The sequence below is a fragment of the Antechinus flavipes genome, chromosome 3, assembly GCF_016432865.1.
Source record: "Antechinus flavipes isolate AdamAnt ecotype Samford, QLD, Australia chromosome 3, AdamAnt_v2, whole genome shotgun sequence".
NCBI lineage: Eukaryota > Metazoa > Chordata > Mammalia > Dasyuromorphia > Dasyuridae > Antechinus > Antechinus flavipes.
The window spans coordinates 631,909,140-631,915,916 of NC_067400.1; positions in this window are offsets into that span (position 1 = coordinate 631,909,140).

Consider the following 6,777-nt stretch of genomic DNA (forward strand, 5'->3'; position numbering starts at 1 on the left):
TAATTTAATCCTAAAGAATAGGAGAGTCAAACAACACATTATAGAAAAAGTAATTTCATACAAAAAAAGTAAAAATGAGACAACACATCAAAGCTTAAGCTTATAACCAAAGCAGTTCTTAAGGAAATTTTTATAACTCTAGATGTTTACGTGAATAAAATAAAGAGATCACTGAGTTGGACATGCAACTTAAAAGGCTAGAAAAAGAATAATTTGAAAGTCCCAAATTAAATACCACATAAAAAATTTTGAAAACCAAAGGAGAGATTAATAAAAATGAAAGTAAGAAAATTGTTAAATTAATAAATAAAGCTAAAAATTTGTTTTATGAAAAATACATAATTCTTAGGTTAATTTGATTAGAAAAAGGAAAGAAGAAAACTAGATTACATGTATCAAAAATGAAAAGAGACTTTATCACCAATGTAGTGGTGAATAAACAATGATTAATATCTTCAAAGATATTTCAATAAATCTAATTCTGACAATCTAATTGAAATTGACATTTATAAACCCACACATATTGCCTTGAGTAAGACCAAAAGAAAACAAAAAAATAAAATAGCTTCTCATTTTAAAAAGTGAACAAAATATCAGTGAAATCCCTAAGGAAAAAAATCATCACAGTAAATGGATTCAAAAGTGAATTCGCAGAAATAACTAATTTAAAGAATAATTAATTTTAATACTATATCAACTATTTGGTAAAGTAGTGGAACAAGGAGTTGTACCAAATTCCTTTTATGACACACATATGTTGCTGATAACTAAACCAGGAAGAGTCAAAACAGAGAAAGAAAATCATAGACCAATTTCCCTAATGGATATTGATGAAAAGACTTTGAAGAAAATATTATCAAAGAGATTATGGCAACTCATCACCAGAATAATATGCATGACCAAATGGGATTTATGACAGAAATACATGGTGGTTTAGTATAAATAAAAATATCAGCATAATATCCTAAATCACTATTAAAACTAACAAATCATATGATTCTCTTAATAGATGCAGAAAAAAATTTCACCTATTGCTAATAAAAGAAACACTAGAGAGTATAAAAATGAAAAGTTTTCATTAAAAGGATAACTAGCATCTATCTAAAACAATCAATAAATATTAGATGTAATGGGAATAAGCTAGAAGCATCCCTAATAAGATCAAGGATAAATCAAGAATGCCCATTATCACCACTATTAGTCAATATTTTACAAAAATGTTAGCTTCAACAATAAGAGAAGAAAAAAATAACTAAAGGAATTAGTAGGAAATGAAGAAACAAAACCATCACTCCTTTCGGAGAGTCCTAAAGTATATTTAGTATAATCCTAGTATATATAGAGAATCAATTAAAATGCTAGAAATAATAACTTTAACAAAATACCAGGATATAAAATAAACCCATACAAATCATCAACTTTTCTACATGTTACCAACAAAGCCCAGCAGCAAGAGACCGAAAAAGAAAAGCCATTTAAAACAACTATAGACAATATATAAACTACCTGGGGTTACCTGCCAAGAGGAGCTGAAAGAATTATATGAACACAATTATAAAACCCTTTGCACACAAATAAAGTTAGACCTCTGTGACCTAGCCTTACCTGTTATAGAAGACGTTAGATAGGGCTAAGGCCAAAGCACAAGTCAGTTTAGCTTTCAAGGTCTCAAAATCATTGGTCTGATCAGTGCCCCATTTGGGGAGAATTGTGTCAGGGCCTTGAATAGAATCATAGACGGGCTTGGCAATAATCACAAAGTTAGATTTCCAGATTCTACAAAATCTAGCCAGACCCAGGAAAGTATATGGTTGCTTTTTTGAGGCAAGCTCAGGGAGTGATAAGATTGTCTGCTTCCTCTGAAGGGGTAATGGGAGCTAATCCATGGATCAAAAACTTAACAGAATGACAATCACTGTGGGTCATAAAGAAACTATCCTTCTGGGAGGACACAAAGTTAAGTATTTTTATGGCAGCAGTCAGAGAAGCCTCTCGGATTGGACTCTAAATCATGATATCAACTACATATTGGATAGCCAGTGCCTATCCAAATAAGTAGGGGCAGTCACAAAAGTCCTGAAGTAGCACTGTCCATGGGAATTGGTGGGGGGTTATGTTCTCCTGGATTTGTCAAAGAGCAAAAAAAGATTGTGAGTCTTTATGGAGTTTTAACAAAAGAAGCATCTTTATGATCCGGAGTAGAAAACTATTGTGTGTCTCCAGGCATGTTTGTATTGAGCTTATAGCTATTACTGACCACTTGCTCTGATTATAGAAATTTGCTATAAGAGGAAAAAGCAGGGACATGATTATAATATTAACAACCAATCATGCAGTAATGATTCCACTTCATAGCCAGGACTCAGGAATAATAATATGGGCAGCAAAGAAACAGAACTGGGAAACTGAGTTTGAAAGATCCGACAATGAAAAGAGACTAAGGTTGTCCTCCCAGCTCTTGCTTCGATAGACGTCCACCTGTGACAGTTCAGGAAGGCATCCTTATGTGTAACTTATCAATATTTTTCTCCAATAGGGGATTACTGACTTAATGATCCATCAGGTAATCATATCCAAATTCAAAACTCAAAAGAATATCAGTTACAGTCCCAAGAGATTTTATCTCTAATAGCAAATACTTCTAATTACAGCTTAGGGATAGTTACATTATTTTTAGAAGGTTACTAGGAATTACATACATAGGAAATTTTGTTGAATATCTTTTATATATTTAAACTCATCTTGACGTAAAGGCCAATCATTAAACAAGCTTATAGATTCTGAGTAAACACATTCCTTATTTAGTAATTATCCATCCTAAAAAGGCTCGTTTCTCAGGATTGATGACCTTGTTATTGCTTTCAAGAAAACTGGCAAGCTTGTAAATTAAGGGAAGTTGACAGAAACCCCAGGGAAGGGACTGAGCTTGCTTTTGTCCACTCCAGGTAATCTTAGTGTTTTCCTATGCTGTTTGATACCTCCCTCCACTCTATGAAGGGGGAAAAAAGTGCTGCACACCCTCCTATCTGAAAGTGAACTGATAAGGCTTTCAGTTCATCCCTCTTGTTCCACACACAGTAATTACCAATTTGATGTTTAACCTAATGATGATAACTCCATATAACTTAGTTAACTCTTTTAGTATTTTCATAAGAAATAGCCAAATAGTCTTAGTTGTAACTTCCTCTTAATTTTCTAGCAAAGGTAAAAATACCTAGTTCCCTGAATTACATTCACAAAATATTATAAAACAGGATTAGTAAGGCTAAATAAATTTTCTGCCTTCTTTTGGTTGTTCAGATTATTCTGTCTCTAGGCTATTGAATCTTTGAACATTCTCATGGAGGATTTCTATTCCCTTACATAAGTTTTCCTTTTGTTTTGGGAAGAAAATACAATTCTTAACATTGAGATACAAGATTTTAATATTGACATTATATTCATAAAAACCCATATAAAGTTATCAATTATAAATCAATTATATCCAATAAAGCAGTTAAATTTCATATAACATTTGTTTTATGCTAAGCAGTTTTACAATCATGTGATCTTCACCAAATGAATCATTACTATTTCTCTTTACAAATAAGAAAATGGGGCAGAGATAAAATAATTGTCTATAAATTACATAGCTAATATATTTCTGCAACTGAAACAGAAAACTGTGAATTTACCAAATGCAGAGGTTGATTGGCTTTCTTAAGTCACAGTGCCATGGTGGGTGCTGCCAGAATCACCTGAATTTTTACCAGGCAGTTTCTGGACAGCACCTGCTGAAGACCAGGGTGACTGGTGCCAAAATTTACCTTTAATGGTAGTTTCAGTGCCACGGTTCAGAGAATACTAATTATGGGGGCTGACCTCCACTCTAATCCCAATCCCCCAAACTGCATTGGGAAGGTGTTTGGGCAAGATTCAGTGCAATCCCTATGATTGTTGCTGCTTCCCTCATTTCTATAGGTAGGCAGAATTTGAATTCCTCTACAATTCTTTGGCATTCTCTTTTCTTAATATGATGGGAGATGAGAGGAGTTAGCAAACAGAAAGACTTGGACTATATGGATCTTGTTAACAACTGAAAAGCACTGAGTTCTATGAGGAGTGGAGCAAACTAAGTGATCAGAGTGGTAAAGAGGGTCCTTTAATACCTTCTGCGGTGCTTTTCCAATGGGTAGAAGAGGGATTCAGATAAAATAGGAGTCAAGGAAGATTTATCACAAAGTTGCAATTTACCTACTTTTTCATTTTCTCTTTCACTCCCTTCTTTCAGAATGGGTTAAATTCCTAGAATTATCCCTGTTTTAGGAATTTTTTTTCTTGCCCTCTTAAAATCACTAATTGCCTACTACCTTAATTGCTCTCAAGACCTTGACAATCTGTTAAGATGTTATTTTAACAGTTCTATAATTTTAATTAGCCAATTTTATCTCTGTAGACCCCAGCTTGGCCAGAACTGGGGTCCACAGGAAAAAATGTAGATTTTTTTCCCCTTAAAAAATCTTTCCCAGTGTTCTAAATGCAGCATAAAAGTTTTATTTGTTTGTTTGTTTTTTTCTTTCTAGCTGCATTTCAAATCTTTCCAAGTAACAAAGTCTAGCTCACAGAACAAACATACCAGAGACATTCTGCACTGAGACACAGATATAGACAAAAATCATATGGAAGAGGACTGATCCATCTTTGCCAAAAGCCATCCTATAACACATGCCTTGTCTGACATCCCAAGGAGAATGGTAAATGTTCACTAGCTAGAAGGAAACTTTTGCTGAAAATTGCAAGAATTTCCAAGTCTGGATGTCCACAGTCAAGGCAAATCTGCTGACTATGAAGCTCAAAACAACTCAGAAAAGCCTTCTCCCAGTTGCTTGGGATGATCCAGTTACAGTATCTAGGGAGAAAAAAATGGGGAACTTAGTTTGAGAAGTTGGGGGATGAAGCCAGGAGAGGCCACACTCTCCCCATATAGGACCACAAATTGTTAAGGTTCAAAAGGAACCCCACAAGGTTGGGGTTACAGACCAGTGTCATGAATCTCAAAAGAATTTGCAGGATTGAGCCTATTTCCAAGTCAAGGGGCAAAACTTATAACGTAATTGATTTTAGTAATAACAATAGTAGGGAAAATTCTATTAATAGATTCAGAAAAAAAGCTTTTGATAAAATATAATACTCATTATTATTTTTAAAAAAACCTTAAAGCATAGATATTAAGGGATTTTTCCTTGAAGTGATAAGAAGCATATATTTAAAACCAATTGCAAGCTTTATTTGTAATAGGAGTAAGTTAGGTGTCTTCCTGATAAGACCAAGAATGAAAGTAAAATGCCCATTATTACCAGTACTAGTTAATGTATTAGAAATATTGGTAATATCAATAAGAGAAAAAAAATTCTGAAGGAATCAAAATGGACAATGAGGTAATTCTAGGAATTTAACCCATTCTGAAAGAAGGGAGTGAAAGAGAAAATGAAAAAGTAGGTAAATTGCAACTTTGTGATAAACCTTCCTTGACTCCTATTTTATCTGAGTCCCTCTTCTACCCCATTGGGAAAGCACCACAGAAGGTATTAAGGGACCTTCTTCACAACTCTGATCACTCAGTTTGCTCCATTCCTGCATTTTTTTGTAAATTTTTTATTTATAAATTTTTCATTCATTTTAAACTGAAATGCAAAACAAGAAATAGGGAAAAGCCTTTCTGTACATTCAGCATAAAATGATAATTTCCATTTCAAAAAAAATCATTTAATAAATACTACATGTTTTCAAAGCTCCCATGCCTTTTTTTGTTTCCTTGTAGGTTTTCTTTTTCTCTCTGCTGTAACTATTTTTTTTCTTTTTCTCCTTCCCCCTACTCTAAAGAAGGCTACAATTAGAGGATATGTGTGTATCTATAACTATGTATATAAATATATGCAGATATAGATTTAGATAGATACCTATAAACACACCCTCACACATATGTATATCCACATTCATATACACTTATGTAAAACCATGTTATACATGTATACGCTTGTCATCTTTTTCTGTGGAGGTAGATAGCACCTTTTTTCATTGGTACAAATCTTTCCATGTTGTTCTTATTATTGTTTTTCTAAATCAACCAACTAATCATTTCCTTTACGCTAGCCATATTTCAACACAATTAGTTCCTGAGAGATCACCAAAGAAAGTTTCTTCCTAGTTTTCTGCATTCCTTCTATTCTTGCCTACTTTGATTTTAATTTTACAATATATGAAATTTTTAATTTAAAATAATTAAAATTATTCATTTTATACTTCAAAAATGTTCTCATCTTATAGTATAGTTTAAAGTCTGACATTATCAAATTTCCTTCCATTATATCCTTTTTTTTTCTTTTTTTACTGGGTTTCTTTAAAATTCCTGACATTTTGTTCTTTCAAAGGAACTTGGTTATTTTTTTCTAGCTCAGTAAGATGATTTTTAGTAACACAATAAAGCTGGCATTGAATAAATTGATTAGGTAAAATTGTTATATTTTATTTTATTGTCTTTACCTACCCATGAACAATATACTATTCTAATAATTTTAATTCAAATTTGTTCATATAAAAATGTTTTTATGTTTATGTTCATTAGCTCCTTTATATATTTTTATACATATATACATTGTGGTATTTTATACTGTGTAGTTACTTTAAATGATTTAAAACAATATTAAATAATATTAGTGACACAGTTTTAGTGTCATTTTTTTCTCTTTTAATAATTCTATTTTAGTTCTAACTTTGAAATCATAATAGCTAAGTTGG